Source organism: Cetorhinus maximus, chromosome 4 (assembly GCF_964194155.1).
Source record: "Cetorhinus maximus chromosome 4, sCetMax3.hap1.1, whole genome shotgun sequence".
Classification (NCBI taxonomy): domain Eukaryota; kingdom Metazoa; phylum Chordata; class Chondrichthyes; order Lamniformes; family Cetorhinidae; genus Cetorhinus; species Cetorhinus maximus.
This window is the reverse complement of record NC_135882.1, coordinates 101,351,280-101,374,535: the sequence shown is the minus strand read 5'-3', so window position 1 is coordinate 101,374,535 and position 23,256 is coordinate 101,351,280. Positions and strand designations below refer to the sequence as shown.

At 45.1% G+C, this 23,256-nt stretch overlaps 1 protein-coding gene across 20 annotated transcripts in view; it reads left to right on the top strand.

The window, feature by feature from the left end:
• dtna (dystrobrevin, alpha) overlaps nt 1–23,256 on the top strand; it is a 437,527-nt gene that overhangs the window by 410,356 nt on the left and 3,915 nt on the right. The window lies entirely within an intron of this gene.

The following is a 23,256-nucleotide window of genomic DNA, read 5'->3' as shown; positions in this document are numbered from 1 at the left end:
AAAATGCCATACCACATTTGCTGAAAAACTACAACATGGGAGGGTCATACGCAGAATAGATCATCCCATCACAAGTATTTATTTATTTTAATCCTTATTGTTTCACAGAATTTTCTTACAATTACATTGGCCTGTAACTTCCGAGCTCCCCAGCATAGGATTTGTGGTGGGTACCCCAGAGATGCACCGGGGAATCCCTCTGGGAAGTTCCCAGGTAAGGGTTTGCACGGCAATTGCCTAGAAGTGCAAACTTCCTCTGGACAATTGCGCTGTGCTGGCAACCGTTCGAAAATGTGGCTTAAATTGCAAACTTCAGATGGTTCCGCCGAGGTTATACCAATAGTTACCCAGAAAAAGTTAGAAGAATTAAAACTTCTAACTTCTGAGTAACTATTGTAAAGACCCAGAACAACCCCATTGGACCCCCCCACTCCACCCACCCACCCACGGGATCACCCCTGACCTCTGACACCCCCACCCTCCCAAACTCTGAGAACCCCCCTGACCTCTGACACCTTCGACACTCCCCACCATACCCCCCCCCCCCCCCCCCCCCCGCCAAACAGTCCGAACCCCACCCCTTCCAGACCTCCAACCCCCCACCCACCGGACTCTGACCAACACCTCCCCCCTCCACTCCCCCGGACCTCCGATTGATCCCCCCCACCCCTCAAGGCCATCCCCGGATACCCCCACCCCCCAAATCCTATCCACTTACCTTAGACACTTACCTTCCTCCTGGTCTGTCAATTTCCCTGGCCCTTTAAACTTGCCCGCTTTATGGCAGCAAGTGCTGTAAAAATAAATGAGGCCTGGCCCCCTTGAATACGCTGGAGCTACACCGCTGGGGCCTGCGAGGAGTCTTTCGCTGCAAGCCCCAAGCAGCTCCGGCAAACAGAAGTGGCAACATAATTTTCAAGACTAGGTAAGTACGTATATATTTCTTCTAATTCCTGCAGGCCAGCACTTCCTGACACTAGTCGGAGGTTACGGCCCAATGTCACTGTTGGTCACTGAGTGTTGAATGCAAGCTTTTGGCCACCTCTGCAAATATCTCCTCGTAAATTGGTGTCAAATTTTGTTTGATAAGCACCTTGGGGTGCTTTATTACATTAGGGCATTATATAATCGCAAGCTGCTGTTGAATGTGCCCAAACTATACATATCTTTATGGATTGTATTGATTGTATTCTTTGTCACAAGATGTAGTTGCACAGTGCAGGAAAGCTTCCCTGCCCAACTATTTTATTGCCAGTCACTGACAAAAAGCAATCTTTCAAAAGAAGTTTGAATGTAAAACTTGGATTTTACTTACAATTACTACCCACTTTTAGGCAAGTTTGGATTACTAAACTGAGTAAAATTGGGCAATAAGTTCTATCGTCCCAAATTTCCTCCCAAAAAACTGCTTTGGAATTTTCCTCTTCAAAGGCTGAAAATTCTCCGTTAACATCCAACCAGATTCTGCCCAGATGTACTTAATACAGATGTGTGAGCATGAACAATATTCCCATTGCATCTTTATCAATTTCTACCCCTAACCTAACTCTAATTATTACTACCACTTCAAAAATGATGCTACAAGCAACACAACAGTATAATAGAGGCTGGATACCAAATTGATCAAGCCATCTTGTTATTGGATCTAAGTATTGCTGTTATTTTGTCAGCATTTCAGTTTTATCTGTTTGGTGATCTGGAGGTTCTGTCAGCATTTTTCCTGCCATATGTAGTTAACTCTGCAGAAAATACAGCTTTAGACTGGGGACATGGATTTTCCAATGGACAAAGAGGATGTGGATATGGAAAAGGCTACTAGAGCAATCACAGGAGATGTTTGTTTTCCACATATATATATATATATATATATATACCCAGTCAACAGGGTTTACAGATCAAAGAAGTCTGTCTTGGATTTCAGTACTGTCACTGCCTCAGAAGGCTGCAATTTGCTCAATGAAACAAAGGAAGTTATATCAGTTGCTAGCTGAAAACCAGCAGCCCACTATGTACCAGCCAAAGTTAATGATGCCCTTTTAGCTGGATCCTTCCAAGCAGTATCTGATGACCGTTGCCATATTAGTTGAGCAGCAGCTAAGCATTGCAGAAGGAAAGTCACTGATGCTCTCTTCCACTGGGCTCCTCCTTCAGTTCTCTGCCCAAAGGCAAATCCAGCCCACCACAGCTGGGGCAAGGAGGCAGGTCCTGAATCCACCTCAGCCAATCTCAAAGCTCATGCTGTTGGCACCAATCTGATCCACAACGGCCAGAGTCTTAAAAGAAGTGGCTAATGAGATACTAGATGCATTGGTTTTAATTTTACAAAATTCTCTAGTTTCAGGAAAGGGCCCATCAGATTGGAAAATAATGAATGTGACTCCTCTATTCAAGAAAGGAGGCAGACAGAAAGCAGGAAACTAAACGCCAGTTAGCTTAACATCTGTCATGGGGAAATTGTTGGAACCTATTAGTGAGGAGGTTATAGCAGAGCACTTAGAAAATCTCGATGCAATCGGGCAGCATCAACATGACTTTATGAAAGGGAAATTATGTTTGACTAATTTATTGGAGTTCTTTGAGGAAGTAACAAGCAATGTGGATAAAGGGGAACCTGTGAACCTGTGTACTTAGATTTCCAGAAAGCATTTGACAAGGGAGTAACATATTAGCATGGATTGAGGATTGGTTAGCTAACAAGAAACAAAGAGTAGGGATAAATGGTTCATCTTCAGGTTGGCAAGATGTGATGAGTGCCACAGGGTTCAGTGCTGGGGCCTCAACTATTTACAATTTATATCAATGACTTGGATGAAGGGACCGAATATGGGGTTGCTAAATTTGCTGATGATGCAAAGATAGGTGGGAAAGTAAGTTGTGAAGAATATAGGAGTCTGCAAAGGGACATAGAAAGGTTAAGTGAGTGGACTCAAATTTGGCAGATGGAGTGTAATGTGGGAAAATGTGAACCTGTCCACTTTGGCAGAAAAACTGGAAAAGCAACGTATCATTTAAATGGTAAGAGATTGCAGAACTCTGAGACACAGAGGGATCTGGCTGTCCTGGTACATGAGTCACAAGAAGTTAGTATGCAGGTACAGCAAGTGATTAGAAAGGCAAATGGAATATTATCATTTATTGCAAGGGGAATGGACTATTAAAGGAGGGAAGTTTTACTGCAGTTGTACAGCGTGTTGGTGAGGCCACATCTAGAGTACTGTGTATGGTATTGGTCTCCTTACTTAAAAGGGGTATTAATATGTTAGAAGCAATTCAGAGAGTTTCACATTACTGATACCTGGAATGGGGGGGTGTTATCTTATGAGGAAAGGTTGGACAGTCTGGGCCTGTATCCATTGGAGTTTAGAAGATTGACAGGTGATCTTATTGAAACATATAAGATCCTGAGGGGAGTTGACAGGGTGGATGCTGAAAGGACGTTTCCCCTTGTGGGAGAGATTAGAACTAGGTTCTAATAGGTATTAAACATAGTTTAAAAATAATTTACGACAGAGATGAGAAGAAATTTTTTCTCTGAGGATTGTGAACCTTTGGAACTGTCTTCCATGGAGAGCGGTGGAGGCAAGGTCATTAAATATTTTTAAGGCAAAAGTAGGTTGATTCTTGACTAACAAGGGAGCCAAAAGTTATCGGGGGGTAAGCAGAATGTGGAGTTGAGGCCACAATCAGATCAGCTATGAATGGTGGAGCAGGGTCAAGGGGGCGAATGGCCTACTCCTCCTTATTCATATATCCAGCCGGCTCCCCAAGGAGTCTGAGTTGCTGTGGCAACATGCACTTTTATATGCATGTTCTAGTCCAGAGCTATGGATAGTGATGGTAGAGGCTCCAATTTTCTTTCTATCACATGGCTCTTACTGCCTGTCATTGGTATATTTTGGAAGGGTTTGCAGATTGATACTCAGCCTGCTTGACCGCTTTATCAAATCCTGGAGTGTGAATTGAATCCAGAGCTTCTGTCTCAGAGGCAGGGACACTGCCCAATGCGCCACATGACTTATTTTCCAGTGGGCTACGTAGTTGCATTTCCTTCTCAATGCAGAAGATAAACAAAGCAAATGAGGCTTCCCATTTTCAGACTGCCAGGGTTCCCAAAGCTCAAAGGAGCAACTGATGAAAATATATGATATTTGAAGCCCTACATTAGAACCATTCAATTTTTTTCAATGCTAAATTCATCCAACTCTTTAAAGGTACAAGTCTATAAAATAATGAACTCAAAATTCTGTGTGGTCAAGCCTTGTTTAGTCCTGAACAACAGTGGTAACAAATCCATCCCATCCAAAACTACTTCTTACCACCATGTCTACCCTTTGTGACAGCTAACTTACTTCTTTTAACACATATTACTTCTCTGACGTGCATTTTTTGAGGAGGTGACCAGGTGTGTAGATGAGGGTAGTGTAGTTGATGTAGTTTATATGGATTTCAGCAAAGCCTTTGACAAGGTCCCACATGGGAGACTTATAAAGAAGGCAAATGCACATGGGATACAGGGTAATTTGATTAGGTGGATTCAAAATTGGCTTAGTTGTAGGAGACAGAGGGTGATGACAGGAGGCTGCTTTAGTGACTGGAAGCCAGTGTCCAGTGGCGTACCACAGGGATCTGTGCTGGGTCCCCTATTATTTGTCATTTATATAAACGACATAAATGACTATGTGGGGGGTAGGATTAGTAAGTTTGCGGATGACACAAAGATTGGCCGGGTCACAAATAGTGAGGTTGAGTGTCTTGGGCTACAGGAAGATATAAGATGGGATGGTCAAATGGGCAGATAAGTGGCAGATGGAATTTAACCCTGAAAAGTGTGAGGCAATACACTTTGGAAGGAGAAATTTGATAAGGAAGTATTCAATGAACGGCATGGCACTAGGAAGTTCTGAGGAACAAAGGGACCTTGGCGTGTGTGTCCATAGATCTCTGAAGGCGGAGGAGCATGTTAGTGGGGTGGTGAAAAAGGCATATGGGACACTTGCCTTTAACAATCAAGGCATAGATTACAAAAGTAGGGAGGTCATGTTGGAGTTGAATAGAACTTTGGTGAGGCCACAGCTGGAGTACTGTGTGCAGTTCTGATCGCCACATTATAGGAAGGATGTGATTGCACTGGAGGGGGTGCAGAGGAGATTCACCAGGATGTTGCCTGGAATGAAACATTTAAGTTATGAAGAGACGTTGGATAGACTTGGGCTGTTTTCATTGGAGCGGAGAAGACTGAGGGGCGACCTGATCGAGGTATGCAAGATTATGAGGGGCATGGACAGGGTGGATAGGGAGCAGCTGTTCCTCTTAGTTGAAGGGTCAGTCAGGAGGGGACACAAGTTCAAGGTGAGGGGCAGGAGGTTTAGGGGGATGTGAGGAAAAACTTTTTACCCAGAGGGTGGTGACGGTCTGGAATGCGCTGCCTGGGAGGGTGGTGGAGGCGGGTTGCCTCACACGCTTTAAAAAATACCTGGATGAGCACTTGGCACGTCATAACATCTAAGGCTATGGGCCAAGTGCTGGTAAAATGGATTAGGTAGATAGGTCAGGTGTATCTCACGTGTTGGTGCAGACTTGATGGGCCGAAGGGCCTCTTCTGCACTGTGTGATTCTGTGACTCCATCCAATTGTCCATTCATAAACATATGTATAGAAATACACTTAAAATGGTGCAGCAGCACACTAGTTCCCTCTGTCGCAGCAATGGAAGTTAATTAATGTGATATTACCACTCATTACTTGCCAGACATTAGGGACCCCAGAAGAAAAAAAACAGTGATTAGCAGCTGAGTCATGTGGGTAGTGGAGGTCCTGCCCTGAATTTCCAGCCCCGCCTGCCGTCGGGATCGTCCAGTGCCGCCAAAAGTCAATGGACTTTTGCCTAAGCCACCAAATCTCCTGCGGCGGGTCCCGCCACAACAGGGCTGGAAAATCTCGGCCCCTGACTTTCAAAACAATTGATAAAATTACTTCTAATTTAAAATTTTTTCACGTGGTCATATTAAAGAGAAATTAGTTCATTTTTTTTAAAAGTTAAAGATTATGGGGTTGTAATGGTATTCATTCCTCTATTTCTCATGCATACAATGGGAGCAAGACATACCAATTTAGCATTGGGGCATCTTAGGATCAGCCTGCACTGGTATAGTTCCTGGTGCTGAAATTGTGGGGGCCTTATTGCTGACATGCTGGGTGAACACCTAAAACAAGGAGTAGGTCCCTGAAAGATATAAATTAGGGACTCAAAGCCTATTCAAGGTATTTGTTAACTATGAGTGTTCCAGGCTCAGGGTTCCTTAGTGGCCGAGATGTATACTAGAAAATAATATTTTTTAAGAACTCTTCCTGTGGGTCTAAGAGTGCACCCTTTACTCCACAGGCATCACAATCCCATCCCCATTGCCTGCTCCAGACCAAAATCTACCAACTCCATTATCTAAAGAAAAAACTTCTGTAAAGGATTATTGGCAAAATGCACACTGATTCAGTATGGAGTCATATGGACTATAAAATTACCATTAATCTCCGATTTGTGCTGAGCAAGCAGATCTCATTGGAATGCTACAGCTGAATTTTATAGAAGTTAATTGATCATCGACAAAAGCACCAAACAGGTGATAGTGAATCGGCAGTTCATTTTACACCATGTCCAATGTTCTTTCTTGCTCAAATTCAATGAGGAAGAAAATCGGGCATGATGTAAAAAGCACTGTGGATTCATTATTGCCTGCTTTATGCTTTTGTTGAATACCAGCTTCACTCCCTATGTACCCTGCCTAGGAAGGGGAAAACTTGTCTTGGATTTTTACTATTGATTGTTACCTATTAACCTAGTAATTTAAGGGATGCGCAAGATAAATCCACGGGTAATGACAGAAAAATGCCAGAAATATTACTTTGCCTCAGTATTTATCAGGGTGACTGGGGTGGTCACAACATTAGATGAAGTGACAGAAAAAATAATAAGATATTTAAGATAGAAAGGTGAGAGATAATTAACTAATCAAACTTAGGATAAATCCCTGGTCTGAATAGATTACTTCCATGGGCTGAATTTTCTGTTTGGTGGGGGGGAGCAGGCACGGGGGGGCACAGACCCGATCGCCGCCCACGATTGGGTCCACGCCACCATTTTACGTATTCGCCCGCCCAGTGTAATGCCCAACTCCCAAGGATAGCGGGAGTGGGCGGGCGGCGGCAAGAGTGCATTGTCCGCTGGGTCCAATGGCAACCCGGTGGCCTGTTTATCTGAAGCGCTGGCAGCTGCTCACAATGTCAAGTGGAAGGGCTTACCAAAGGGCTTCTGGTGAACAGGCCAGTCCAGAGGATAGGGCAGTGGAGCAGGCTAGGCTGGAGGGTAGGGAAGCGGGACAGGCCAGGCCGGAGGGTAGTGTGCCCCTCATTTTTTGGATGACTGCCTTGTTGCTCTCCTTGAGGAGGAGACAGCATGGCGGGAGGTGCTGGTTCCCCAGGATGAGAGGAGGAGGTCCCCCCACATGACGAAAGATGCCTGGGAGGAGGTGGTGAGCTCCCACGATGTGGTGCGGCGCACTTGGATCCAGTGTCGCAAGCGCTTCAACGACTTGTTGCGCTCTGGCAGGGTGAGTACCATGTCGGCATTGGCCCAGCAGGCCAGCTTATCCCCCTGCTGCCTGCACCACCCCCCACACCCCCAAGTCTGAGTGTATGGACTGCATTGAATCATTGACGGCATTTGCTCGGTGGGCAAGCAGATACTGCTCATGCTGAGGACAGCCTGAGAGGGTGATGAAGAGATGTGTATTGCCCCCCGCAGCATGTGTTACACTGAGTCCCACATGACTGGTTTGGGGCAACCTGAAGGAGCTGCACTTAGGCGCTATGTTTGAACTCCAGGACATGTTCAAGTCAGGGTGATGACATGCTGGGAGGGGAGCTTCAAAGTGGCATGGCAACGAACCATCTGCTGCACTCTGCGCTCCACGTGTTTGCGCCTCCTTGCTATGGAAGGATATACCATGTGGTGCCTAACGTGATGTAGGCAGCATGTGTCCAAGGGGGAAGTCGGGGGGTGTGGAGCAGGCTTAGCATCTTTGTGTGAGTGTTCGGCAACAGTGGGGTGAGGAGGCTCTGGAGCCCTGATATGCCCCGCTCTGGTTGGAGTGGGCCATGCCCGAACAGAGTCCATGTGCAATTTGCACTAATCAATGCTCGTGTCTCAGCATTTTCAGGAGAAGACTGCTCATAACGTGGCAGAGCTTGCGAGGACTGGCGGCGCCAGGCAGAGATCGCCATTCTTAGCTGCTTTGAGCTGGAGGCCCTGGATCCGGAGAGGCGCCATGCGCCAAGGTCCACTGATGTCGGTGAGGCTGGGGTGCCACGTCCAGGTATTTATGCCTAACAGTGAGGTCAGCATTGTTCTCCCAACAGCCATGCTGAATGTTAATTGATTTAATTTTGCAACATGGCTTGACCATTGGTTATGGAAGGAGAGTGAAAAATGATCCGGGGGACAGGGATACACTTTGACATTGTCTCCACCTTAACTGATCCACTGTCCTTGTTCTTCCTTTCAGCATTATCGGAGCAGGGCCGGGAGGAGGAGCAGCAGAGGCCCCCTCTCACACTTGAGGAGCCTGAAGTCTCACCAGCGTCACACCATTTCTGCGAGGCAGGCGCCAGCGCAGATACTAGCACCTCAGTGGGAATTCAAACATCAGCTAGTGTCCCAGGGCACAGTTGTGAGGGCACTTCACAGCTGGCAGAGACAGAGAGTGCCCATGGCGCTAGCAGTCGGAAGACTGCAGGAGCTAGGCACATGCTCAGTCGGTGCCTGATGTTGTGCCTCTGGAGTCGCCCGCGACACAGCAGGTGCAGGAAATGCGGCTGGGTGTGCAGGAGCATCTGGGGGTGATACATGAGGCAATGCTTGGCTTGGTCTCCGTGGTGGAGAAGTCTACGTGGACGATTGCGGAAGCAATGAGCCACATGTCCAAGCGCCATGCATCCTCCATGGAGAGAGTGGCGACTCTCGTGGAGAGCCTCCTCCAGGAGACCTGTCAGGGCTTCCTGGGGATGCACTCTGACCAGCAAGCCCTCACATTGGCACTGACCTCAGTTGGTCAGTGCCAATTTGGGAGATGGTTTGGGCATCAACTTTCCCAGCTTGGTCCCCATCCATCCACCGTGAGCAGGGTGGTCCAAAGCGACCTCACATCGGCGCAGAAGCTGCTTGTCGACTCTGCGGGCTCCTCTCAGGGTGCTCCAGATGAGGGCGGCAACTCCTCCACCCCTCTCCCCAGTGACTGTAGCATCCGGTGAGGCTGTGACAACTGGGGAGATGCCAGCTGTGGAACAGGCAGCTCCTGCCCAGGTGGGGCCAGCACTGGCTCCGCGGGCCAGAGGACGACCGCCAAGGTCATCGAGGCCAACAGGACAGCAGAGTGAGCAGGATGCCATTCCAAGTGATGGGGCAGCACCAAGACGTAGCACCCGGAAATGAAAACATAAGGCACCTTAGGCACACCATGGTGCTTTTGTGTTGGCCCGTAGCAATGCAGGCCAAAATTCCATTTGCCGCCTTAATTACTTGCTGCACCTGCATGCTAACTTTTTGTGTTTCATGCACAAGAACATCCAGATCCTTCTGTGCTGCATTTTGTTGGAGTCTCTAACCATTTAAATAATAGTCTGCCTTTTGATTCTTCCTACCAAAGTGCATGACCTCACACTTTCCTACATTCAACTCCATCTGCCAAGTTTTTGCCCACTCACTCAACCTATCTAGATCACCTTGCGGATTGCTTATGTCCTCATCACAACATGCCCCCTCACCTATTTTTGTATCATCAGCAAATTTGGATACATTACACTCTTACCCCTCTTCCAATTCATTAATATAGATAATTAATAATTGAGGCCCTAGGACTGATCCTTGTGGCACTCCACTAGTTATGTCTTTTCGACCTGAAAAAGACTCATTAATTCCTACTCTCTGTCTTCTGTGTGTTACCCAATCCTCAATCCATGCTAATGCATTATCCCCAATACCATGAGCTCCTATCTTGTGCAATAACCTTCTATGTGGAACCTTATTGAATGCCTTCTGGAAATCCAGTACATTATATCTATCAGTTCCCCTTTATCAACTCTGCTTGTTATATCCTCAAAGAACTCTAGTAAATTTGCCAAACATGATTTCCCTTTCACAAAACTATGTTGACTCTGTTTGATTGTGTTAAGCTTTTCTAAATATCCTGCTCTTTCTTCCTTAATAATGGACTCTAGCATTTTCCCAACAACTGACGTTAGGCTGACTGTCCTATAGTTTCCCACTTTTTGTCACTCTCCCTTCTTGAACAGGATCATCACATTAGCGGTTTTACAATTTGCTGGGACCCACCTGGAATCCAGTGAGTTCTGGAATATTTCGACCAATGCCTGCCTCCAAGTTCTCTGCAGCCGCTTCCTTTAAAACCCTTGGATGCAGGCCGTCAAGTCCTGGCGACTTGTCTGCCTTTAGTCCCATTAGTTTGTCAAATACTTTGTCCCTCATGATAGACTTTTCCTCCCATTAGCCCCTTGCTTATCCGATATCGTTGGAATGTTTATAATGTCCTCCACCATGAAGACCGATGCAAAATATTGGTTTAAATTATCTGCCATTTCCCTGTTCTCCATTATCAATTCTCCAGTTGCATCCTCCAGGGGTCCCACGCTCACTTTAGCCACTCTTTCTTTTTATATACCCATAGAAGCTCTTGCTGTTTGTTTTTATATTTCTTGCTAATTTACTATCATAATCAATTTTCTCCTCCTTTATGAGCTTTTTAAATCACTGGCTGCTGGTTCCTAAAAAATTCCCAATCCTCTGACCTACCACTAGTTGCCGCTGCCTTGTGTGCCTTAGTTTTTGATTGGATACTCCCCTTGACCACCTTGTTAACCACAGGCAGTTCATCCTTCTCATTAAGTCCTTCTTTTTGACCGGGATAAATTTTTGCTGAGCATTATCTGCTTAAATGTCTGCCACTGCTCATCCCTTTTGCTATTTTCCCAGCCCGCTTTAGACAACTCTTTCTTCATACCTCTGTAATTGCCCTTATTCAAGTTGAGGGGACTGGTTTGAGACCCAAGTTGCTTGCCCTCAAACTGAATTTGAAATTCTACAATGTTGTGATCGCTACCTCCTGGAGGATTCTTTACTACGATATCTCCTATTAATCCCACCTCATTACACATTACTAGATCTAAAATAGCCTGTTCCTGGGTAGGTCCTGCAACATATTGCTCTAAGAAACAATCCCTGATGCACTCTACAAATTCATCTTCCATGTTATCCCTGCCAGTCTGACTTGTCCAGTCAATATGCAGAATAAAATCACCTATGACAATTGTAATGCCCTTCTTACACATCTCCATTATTTCCCAATTTATACTTTGTCCTTCAGTGAGGCAACACTTCAGGGGCCTATAGACGACTCCCGTCCATGACTTCTTCCCCTTGCTATTCCTTATTTCCACCCAAACTGATTCCTATATCACTACTCAGCACTACACTGATATCTTCCTTTATTAACAAAGGAACCTGACCTCCTTTTCCTTTTTGCCTATTTTTCCAGAATGTTGAATATTGAGTTCCCAGTCTTGGCCACCCTGCAACCACAGCTCTGTAATAGCTATCAAGTCATATCCATTTATTTCTATTTGTGCCGTCAGCTCATCTATCTTGTTACTAATGCTGTGTGCATTCAGATAAAGAGCCCTAAGCTTTGACTTTTTACCATTATTACTCATTCTGGCTCTAATTTCTGCTGCACTCTTCTGTATACATTTTCTGCCTCTTCCTGTCACACTTTGATTATCGTTCGCCTTTTCACTAGCCTGCACCTCTCCTCTCTCATTTCTTCTTGATTTTTTAAACTTCCCTTCAATTGAAACCTCCCTCCCACTAATTAATTTAAAGTACTATCTACAACCCTAGTTATACGCTCCGCCAGGATACTGGTCCCAGCATGGTTCAAATGAAGCCCGTCCCAACGGAACAGCTCTTTTCTTTCCCAGTACTGGTGCCAGTGCCCCTTGAATCGGAATCCATTTCTCCTACACCAATCTTTGAGCCATGCATTGACCTCTCTAATCTTATTTACCTTACGCCAATTTACACGAGGCTCAGGTAATAATCCGGAGATTATTACCTTTGTGGTTTGCATTTTAATTTAGCCCTAAGCTCTTAGTCCCTCAGCAGAATCTCTTTCCTAGTCCTACCTATGTCATTGGTATCTATGTGGACCATGACGACTGGATCCTTCCCCTCCCACTCCAAGTTCTTTTCCAGCCGAGAAGAGATGCCCTTAACCTTGACACCAGACAGGCAACACAGCCTTTGGGACTCTCTGTCTTTGCTGCAAAGAACAGTACCCATTCCCCTAACTATGCTATTCCCAATTACTACAACATTTCTCTTTTCTCCCCCCAATTTGAATGTTGATCTGTACCACGGTGCTGTGGTCAGTTCGCTCAACCTCCCTGCAGTCTGTGCTCTCCACACTGCGAGCAAGAACCTCGTACCTATTAGACAAGGGCACTGGCTGAGGCTCCTTCAAAGCTAAATTCTGGATCCCCATATCTGCCTCACTTGCAGTCACACCTCAACACGGTCCAAATTTGATGTAACTAATCTAAGTGTCCAGGTAACTCTCCCCCTCCCTGATGTGTCGCAGTGTCTTCAGCTCAGGCTCCAGCTCATCAACTCTGAGCCGAAGTTCCTTAAGCAGCCAACACTTGCTGCAGTTGTGGTCACCGTGGATGGCACAGGCGTCCTCCAGTCGGCACAGACGTCCTCCAGTCCCCACATACTACAGCTGCTACACATCGCCTGCCCAGCCATCTCTATTTTACTTAATTAGTTAGAGAGATGTTTTTCTTTTGGGAGTTAGAGCTAATTTAGTTTAAAAGCATTCAATGAATCCTGGAAAGTTGTGTCATGAAACTATTAATGTATATAATATTATTGGAAAATATTTTTCTTTTAAAATAGAGGTTTAGCCTGTGGGTGTATCTTATCGTTTAAAGCCAGCTAGTCTGGGTACGCTGATGTGTACTAGTTTTGATATTTGAGAGAGATAGTGTGCATTTGCATTTTTTGAATGGAGCATTCAAGACATGGAGTGAAAACTGACACCTTTCTAGCAGCTACCAAGCAATATGTTTATATTACTAATAAAATTTGTACTATGAAAGGGGTTTTATTGTTAGAGGGGTTTAGTTCAGAGGTTGTTGATACAATGAGAATTTGCATTCAATCAATGATGGTAGGTATAACTACAGTAGTTTTTGGGTGTGCAGAGCAGAGGCAATCTGAGATCAAAACGCAGCTGTAAGCCTCCAACTGGCTCCACAGTGAAAAGAACCTCATTTTGAATTTGTAAGGTGAAAATGCTTTGCCTGGTGTCTGGTTAAGTCTATGGGTTGCTGTTGCCTTAAGGGAGATTAGTTTGGGAAGTTGTTAAAAGTTATGATAGTAGTAATTTGTAGCCAGTTTTAACCTGTGTAAATTAATTAAATATTTCATTTAGTTTAATGTAAAACCTCGAGAACTGGTGGTGTAATTCCTGATTAGAGTTGTATCTCAAACGTAACGCTTAAAATTATAGGTTATGACATTTGTTTAAAGGTTCTTCTGAGATTTTTAAATAACTCTGCTTTACCAACTGCATCGGTCATAACAGGTTGTAAAATCTGTTCCTTTCAGAAGATCAAAGAAGGAATTTTAATCTAAGGATCTATTTGAGCACATCCCAGAGCATGCTACATCAGCATGGAGATGGGTGGTTTCAATTTATCTATCTGATTGCTGAGAGAGTTAGTTGCAGCTTGGACCTGGTATGTGCAGTTTGCAGCTCTCTGAGAGAAGACAGCCAATGTAATTGATAGTTGCTTAGGCCTGCACTGTAAACAGAGAAAAAAAGATAACTTCATCATTCACTGTGGGCAGAAGCATCCTAGATTTGCATTAACTGCGGTAGTGGGCGGGAAAAAGAACATCTTGCCAGCCGGCTACAATGGCAGCTTTTCACGCCGTGTCATTCCAATCCCGCCTCATTAATCATGCATTCCCGGGAAACAAGCCAGGTTGCTGGTGGGGCGGCCTCTGATTCGTCCACCCCATCATCACATCAGGCCCTCAGTAAATCTGGTGCCATATACTCCTGCAAAGAGCTAGCACTCTTCAAGGGATAGGAAGCTGCTGCAAGGTCATGGCTGCCAAGGGGAGGAAACATGCTGCCCCCAGATTCACCGATGCCTCCCTCCAGTGCCTACTGAATGAAGTGGAGGCCTGGCAACATGTCCTCTAACCCTAATCTGGGCGAAGGTCAGCAAGCAAGGTGACAAATCCAGCATATGAGGCGGTAGTCAGCACCAACGCCCTACAAAAGAGGACAGCCACCCAGTGCCGAAAGAGGATGAATGATTTCCTCCATTCCGCCAGGGTAAGTCACTCTTCTCATCATTCTCAACTCACACACTCTCATACCCATCACACATCCATAGCATTCTCACTCACTGCCAGTTCAAGGGACATCGCCATTCACTCTCTCTCACACACACTTTCATTGTCTTCATCCCGTCCATGGGACCACTCACCACCCACACATGCCAGGCATGCTCATCATCTGGCCTGGCAGTTGCCCTACTTATACTCTCTCCATCTGTATTCATACAGGACAAGCTGGCACACAACAAAATGGAGAAGGCGCAGACTGGTGGAGGAATTCCTGAAATCAAGGTCCTCTCGGACTTTGAGATTAGAGTCATCCAGCTGGCCGACGAAGATCTACACCGTTCCTGTGCTGATGGTGAAGTCAACCATGTGAGGATTCAGCAGTGCAACATCCATCAGACAACCATGCTGTGAGTGATGTGTCCTGTTTCACAGACCACTGCCGTGCACTAGTTATCTCCCCTTGCTTTCGCAGGCACATCCGGGAAACAGCCAAGGGAGCCCACAACCAATGTCCTCGACTCAAACCTGAAGACACCTCAAGAGGAATCTGGCTGAAACCCTCACTGAAGACCCAGCACCGCCCTCACCCACATCCTCCACCAGCGCAGAGACACACACCTCAGTGGGCCCAAGCTTTAGAGTAGCTCGGGGTCACAATTTGGTGAGCACATCACACTGTCTGATCCACAGCAGGCGGCAGCAGGGATTTCCCAGGTGTCCGGCACTCAGAGGACTGCTGGAGACCAGAAATCTGCTGAGTCCGAGTCAGATGACAAGCCTCTAGATTCATTCATACCTCAGTTGCTGAAGCTGCAAAGGCAAGCTCGGGAACATCAGGAAGGGATGTCCGCTGCACTCCTCAGATTGCAAGGCACAATGGAGAAGCCGTCCACCTTCAGTCTGGGGTGATAGCACCAATGCACCAAGGTCAACACTGGTAGGATGGTAGCCACCATGCAGACCTTGGTCCAGGGCATCGGTCCTGCACTGCTGCACAGGCTGAACTCCATCGCTGATGCCATAGTTGGCCGCCAATAGTGTCAATGCGAGAGGGGTGTGGAGCAGCTCGATCTCACTCCAGCTTCCCCTTCTTCTCAAGGATTCAGCCAGGGACCCTCGGGCACCCATAGGGAGGAGGATCGGCAGGTGCACATACCAGGGCCAGCTACCCAGGTGACTCCGGGAGTCTCCGGCCCATCTGAATCCCCTCTTCCTGTGACTGCAGCAAATCCAGCTCCACAGGCTGAGCAGGGTGCCACTGTCACACAACAGGACCCTGAAAGCCGGGGCCCTCAAGATCTGGGCCCTCCAGAGAACGCCTGTCAATGTAATTACAGACAGGGCATAGCAGTCAGCAGTCTGCCTCCATTTCCGCTGTGGATGTCGGGAAAGCACCAAGACGTAGTGGCAGGGTTAGGAAGATTAAGAAGATGTAATTGCACAGCCTGGGCATGGGCGATACTTACTTGTACATAATGTTCACTTTATTAATAAACTGCCAAGAATGTCTCCTTGCATACGGCTTGTTGTTCTGATGAGCAGTGTTCGTGTCACTCAGATGTGAAATCTTGGTCCCCGCACAAGATAAAGGCAGGTGTCTCAGCCTAGGGCCTCTTCCCTGTGCTTTGTGCAATCTTCCCAGCACAATGGTGGTGTGCCTTCGCTGTCACTGGTCACATCAGTCATGTCTACACCTCGATGGGCCTTGTCATTGCTGCCAGAACGTCCTGGGCTGGCAGCACAGAGTGCAGTCATTCTCTCTGTGTACTCCCAGCACCTTTGAGGTGTGGCTGGCCCCCTCCCATCTCATCAGCATCAGTGTCCGTTGACAGTATGGTCCTGAAGGGTTCAGCACGCGAAGGATGCCATAGGATCAGGAGAAGTTTAAGTTTCCCTGCTACATCTCCATGATATGATCCTGTTCACAGAGCGCAAGTGAGGTGCCATCAACCAGACAAGAGTCAAATATTCACATAAGCTATGTGAGGATTTATGGTGTGTCCCCACTGCATGTTGTCACTATCTTCCTGGAATGTAGGGACCATGGGTATCTGCTGCGTCTCCATGACAGGTGCCTTTTCACAGAGGGTATGTGCGCTGCCATCAGCCAGACCAGGAGTCAAACATTCACAGATGCAATGTGAGAATCTATGGTGTCTCCTCACTGCATGTCGTCGTCATCCTCCACAAATCTAGCAGTTATGAGGGCCCCCCCGAGCACTTGCCTCATCTGACCAGTGCAATGGCCTCATTGCCATCATCCTCACCTTCGAGGTCCTCCTCATCCTCATCTCCATCGACATGCTCCTCATCAGAGGAGACGTGCAGATCCTCCATCTCCTCCACAACCAGTTCCTCTGCCCGTTGCAGAGCCAGGTTGTGAAGGGTGCAGTAGGTGACAACAATGCATACCACCCTCTGTGGACTGTATTACAGGGCTCCACCAGACAGTCCAGGCTCCAGAACCTCATTTCCCTATTCCGTGGCTGCTTCCCTACCCCCCAACATGCTTGTGCCCTACCATCAACTGCAGTGCAGCCCTTGGCCCTCCACCCCCCCAACTTGTCTCAACTGCAGTGCAGCCCTTGCCCCTTCCCGGTCACCTCAACCGCAGTGCAGCCCTTGCCCCACCTACTCCCTGAGTAAACCTGAGTGCATAAGTTGCATAGTTATAAACCATATTGTTGAGGTAATAGTGCTTGCTTTGTTTAAGTCTTTTATATTGCTGAAAAAGATATTTTGTCAAAGCTTTTTGTCTTGCACTCATCAGGACAATTTGCAAGAATACAATGTAAGGGGAAAAAAACAAATTTATACTGTATGAGAAGAGACTGCTGATTGGTTGGCAAGTGAAGTCTGATTGGTAGAGGTGTTGCCATGGAGAATGCACCAGTTGATGGTGATTGACAGTTAACTGCCTGCCATTGTTTAAAACTTAAACCGGGCAGCTTGACTCAGTCATAGCATTGCCCTGAGGAATAAACCAGTGAATGGCTGTCACTTTGTTTAGCTGAAACAGGTGCAATGTGTGCACATATTCTTTCTGTCAAAGAACAGGGCCCTGTATATTAATATATGTAGCTTCCAGTACACACAAATGCACCACATTGTGAACCCAACTGACAATCTTAAATTAGTTGTTGGCATAATTCTTAGCACTTTGAGTATTATGTAGCAAATGTTGTCCAATCACTGAATCACATCTAATGTTGTACATTGTGGTTTGAGTTTTGCCAGCACTGGCTGGTTGGGTAGTACCTGTATTAGTAATAGTAGCCCAAAGGAAGATTGTTGTGGTTATTATAAGGCAATCATCTCAGTCCCGGATATCGCTGCAGGAGTTCCTCCAGGTAGTGTCCTAAACCCAACCATCTTCAGCTGCTTCATCAATGACCTTCCCTCCAACACAACGTAAGAAGCATGAATGTTCTCTGATGATTGTAGGGTCCAATACCATAAACAACTCCTCAAAAAATGAAGCAGTCCGTGCGTGCATGCAGAAAGACCTGGACAACATTCAGTCTTAGGCCAGTAAGTGGCAAGTAACGTTCATACCACAGAAGTACAGGCAATGATCATCTCCAATTAGGGAAAATCTAACTGTCTCCCCTTGACATTCAGTGGCATTACCATTATTGCATCTCCCAACATCAACATCCTAGGAAAGTCACCATTGACCAGAAACCTATCTGGACCAGCCATACAAATACTGTGGCTACAAGAACAGGTAAGAGGCTGGGAATTCTGTGGCAAGTAACTCATCTCCTGATTTCCCAAAGTCAGTCCACCAGCTACAAGGTGAAAGTCAGGAATATGACGGAACACTCTCCACTTGCCTAGATGAGGACAGTTCCCCTACCGGTTCCCCTTTATCAACTCTACTTGTTATTTTCTCAAAGAACTCTAGCAAATTTGTCAAACATGATTTCCTTTTCAAAAAACCATGTTGACTCTGTTTGGTTGCATTAAGTGTTTCTAAATGTCCTACTCTTTCTTCCTTAATAATGGACTTTAGCATTTTCCCAATGACAAATGTTAGGCTGACTGGCCTATAGTTTCCTGCTTTTTGTCTCCCTCCCTTCTTGAACAGGGGCGTCACATTAGCAGTTTTCCAATCCTCTGGGACCCTCCCGGAATCCAGTGAGTTCTGGAATATTTCGACCAATGTCTCCACTATCTTTGCAGCCACTTCCTTTGAAACCTTTGGATGCAGGCCATCAGGTCCTGGCGACTTGTCTGCCTTTAGTCCCATTAGTTTGTCAAATACTTTGTCTTTCGTGATAGAGACTGTTACAAGAGCTCCTTGCTTATCTGATACCTTCGGGATGCTTATAGTGTCCTCCACCGTAAAGACCGATGCAAAATATTGGTTTAAATTATCTGCCATTTCCCTGTTCCCCGTTATCAATTCTCCAGTTGCATCCTCCCAAGCTCCCATGCTCACTTTAGCTACTCTCTTTTTATATACCCATAGAATCTCTTGCTGTTTGTTTTTATATTTCTTGCCAATTTATTTTCATAATCAATTTTCTCCCTCCTTTGTTAGCTTTTTAGTAATCCACTGCTGGTTCCTAAAAAAAATCCCAATCCTCTGGCCTACCATTAGTTTTCGCCACTTTGTATGCCTTATTTTTAATTGGATACTCTCCTTTTTCGCCTTTGTTAACGACAGGTGGCTCATCCTTCTCATCGAGTCCTTTTTGACCAGGATAAATGTTTGCTGAGCGTTATGAAATATCTGCTTAAATGTCTGCCACTGCTCATCCACCACCCTCCACCAACTCCCCATGCCTCCATCCATTCCACATGGCCCCTCATACCCTCCATGCAAACCTATGCCCCTCTATTCACCTGCATAGCCCCCTTACAACCCCTATGTCAACTTAATAACCCATGACCCCTCACTAATTCCCATGGCCACTTATAGCCCCTGTGCCAAATTAGTACCAGCTTATGCCTTTCCATGCTGCTTACCCAGCACCCTTTGCCTATACACACTCCATGCAACTCACTCAGTATCCACCTTGCACAGACTTGAGGAGCCATGCTGTGATGAAATAAAATAAAGTTTTAGTATCTGTTAAAGACTTCACCATGTTAAAAAAACTCTAATTGATAAAAAGCCCATTCAATACATTTAAATGACTTCAAGTACTTAATCCGCTACAAAAGCAAACATTTGTAATCATAGCCCCACATCAAAGAGAGCTAATGCCTCAATAACCTCACGGCTATCAATCAAATTGTTAAATTACAGCCCCACTATGATAATGATAGATAGTGAAAGCAGTCAAGCAATACCAATGCTATAATGACAATCCTCAGGCTTTTGTCAACAAACAGCTATTGAAATTGCAAGTACCAATGTTTTTTTCAACTCAGAGACACAACAGGCTGTTTTCTTTCAAAATTGAAAGAATGGGGATTTAAATAACTTGACAACTTGACAGTTCCACAGACCATATATGCCTTTTATGCACATTCACATCTACTCTTAAAAACTGTAAGTGACAGACTGTGGAAAATGGACCTCACTCCAGCAAAAATACAGTCTGTTTGAACTCAGCACTGATTTAAAATGGGCCTGCTGGGTTCAGATTTCCCCTTTGTATGAATCACATCCCACCCCCTTTCCACTATCAGCAAAAATAGGATCTGCCAGAAATGGGGGCAGGACTTCCAGATCCAATGTCCCGACGCCATTTTGGCTAAGGTGCAGAGTCTCCGTGACTCTGTGAAAACCTGGGCCTTGGTTGACAAACTGGTAAACGCGACTGAAGTACTTACAAATCAAAGGGTGGCCTATTTGTTTAATAAGGTTACAGTTGGAAGTATAAAGATATAAGCAATGGGTGACCCTGCTTTAGGCTTTGTTGTAGAGACAGAGGGTCTGCAGCTGTTTCAATCAGCATTTACAATATTCATATAATTTCCCCAGATCAAAGGTTTGAAAGCAACCGGTAAACAAGGAAATGCCTCAAAGTATCCACACACTTTTCAGATGAAAGGACAGGTTTAAAGTTGGAGATAATTAGTTTAACTTTCTATCTGGGACATCCCAGGGACAGCACATTGCCATGGGGATAGATTGCAGAGAGATATTTTTTGGTTTTGGGCTTTTATCTGGGTGATTTCTCACAAAAACAGGCAGTCAGCTCGGGAGTAGCTTTGAGACGAACAAAGAGAGAATCTACCAGGAGCTGTAGACCAGAGGAAGAAGGATATCAGAAACCAGAGACGTTTCTGATTTGGAGCCAAGAAGCAAGAATGCAATGAGGCCCATGCTTGAGCTGGGGAGTCCACAATCAGGAGGTGTTGAAGGAGAGTTTGCCTAGCCAGATGCTACTGGAAGGACCCCAAGAAATCTCATACTTTGGCAAATAGCAGGAACACAGAGAAGTAGCAAAATGAATTTCTGAAAGCTATCGTACACCTCGGTTTGGTCCCAGGAAAAGTGAAGGAAGCCTCAAGATCCTGTAAAGTACAGTGGGAACTCTTGGGTGGAAATAAAAGTAGAACAGGAAGTGGTTTGTTGAGATCTTTGGGTTTAAATTATAAGTGTTTATGTTAGTAGTATCTATTTTATTTAACTCTTGCACAGTAAAAGTTTTTTGTTTAAAGTGTGAAATCTTGTGGTGTAATCTTTCAGTTAATAACTGGGAATTCAAATCTCTTCTTTAAAGTTATTGGTTCACCAAGATCGTAACAAAGTATCGGTGCTGAGACCACTGTTATTCACAATTTACATAAAGAATTTAGTCTAGGGAATTGGAAATACAATTTCATGATTTACAGATGAAACCAAATTGGAAGGTAGAGTTAATAATGAGGAAGGCTGCAACAAAATACAAGAAGGTATTAATGAACAATAAATTTCAGAAGATCTTCAATATAATGTTTTCAATAAAGTGTGATGTGGTACATTTTAATAGGAAGAATAAGGAGACCGTATACTTTTGGAAAATGAGAGTCTAAATGGGATAGAGAAAGAAAGGGATCAATGGATGCAGAAACACAAATCATTAAAAATGACAGGGTAATGTAGCCATAAAAAAGCAAACTAAGCATTGAGATTCATTCATAGAGGTATAAAATTGAAAAGCAGAGAAGATACTTTAAACTTGCATACAGCCTTTGTTAGACCACATTTACAGTACTTTGCACATTATGATCTCCATATTACAGAAAGGATATATGTAAGGGCGTGAGAGTCCCTTATGGAGTCTCATTTAGGTTCGGAGCATGAACGGGAATGAGTGATAATGCCAAGTAATGTGATAAAACAACAATGTTGTTGTATTTTGAACAATGATAATTATAATTATAGTGATATAACAATTATAATTGATAACATGAAAAGAAAGAAGCAAAAAGAAAGAAAGATAACCTTATTGAAAGGAGAGAGCACTTCATATATTAAAAGAAAGGGAGAAAGACAAATTTACTTACATACTATACATACGATATTACAGATATATATCACAGTACAAACGTTAACACCAAATTGGTCTGTTCATGACAGCTCCCCAAAATGGATAACCCCAAATTAGTATGCTCCACGACAGAAACCTAATGTGGTAAAATTCCCCTGGTTCATATATCACCAAGAGGAGAATTTTCTCCTCGGCGTGCAGGCTGGACGAGAGCGGGAGGGCGCGCAGCCGATCGCCACCCGCGATCGGCTGCGCGCCGCCATTTTACATGGGCTGGCCAATTAAGGCCCACCCAGTGTGACATGCACCCGGAAGCATTGAGCGCTTACTGTGCAGGCGGGGGGGAGGAGGGAGAGTCGGGGCCTGCACTCTATTTCATTGATTTATTTCATTGTGAAAACCTGAAAAAAAATTTGAAAAAATTGATCGGGCATGTCCCCTCATGTGACAGTGTCACATGAGCTGGGACATGTCTATGAATTTTATTAAAAATTTTTATTAAAGTTATGAAACCCCTTAAGGTTGGACGGGCAGCCCTGAGAAGCAGTTTAATTAGTTAATTAATAGCCTTAATAGGTGTTTGACAGTTCGGCTAGCGCACAGCCAACTCTGCTGCACACCCGCCGAACTGAAGATCAGAATGATGCACAGTGACATCGGGATGCTTGTTCGACATCATCATGTGTGATTTTATGCATCTGCGAGCAGGGCCCGAAGATTCAGGTCCAAGTCTCCGAATAGCCTTACGTCAGTTGGTACTTCGGTCAGTCACTCTGCTCCCGGCCCTTCCTCCTGTAGTCTTGAGTGGTTGACCATTCCCCTCCAGCTGCGGCAGCGAATCCTGCAAGAAGTGTCCCTTTAAGCCAAATTTCTAGCTCCATTCCACCCTTTCGAGGCTTTACTCTGACTTTCTCAAAACAAGGGTCTGGTAAACATCAGTCCTCATCAAATTCGTCTCACAGGCACTGCAAGGCTTTGCAGACTTAACATTTAAGCTATTTACCCATCTTTTGATGGTGCTCCCATCTGCCATTAATCAGCTTGTATGTCCATCAATCAAACTCCATCTCCTGATTCCACACCATAGTTGACCACCCCATGAAAGGCTATTATTTATTCTGGCTTGTAGTTCAAGGGTCATTGAATGCAGCAAGAAAAAGGACTTCTGATAAATAAAAAAAACATTTTAGAATGTCTAGTTTAGAAAGGGAAAATAAAGATGTAAACCAAATACCAACTGTGAAAAACAAAATCTTGGGAAAACACGTCTAGTTATTAATATCATTACTGTTTGCTATTGATTAATTATTTGACCTAATCAAAGCACACAATCAC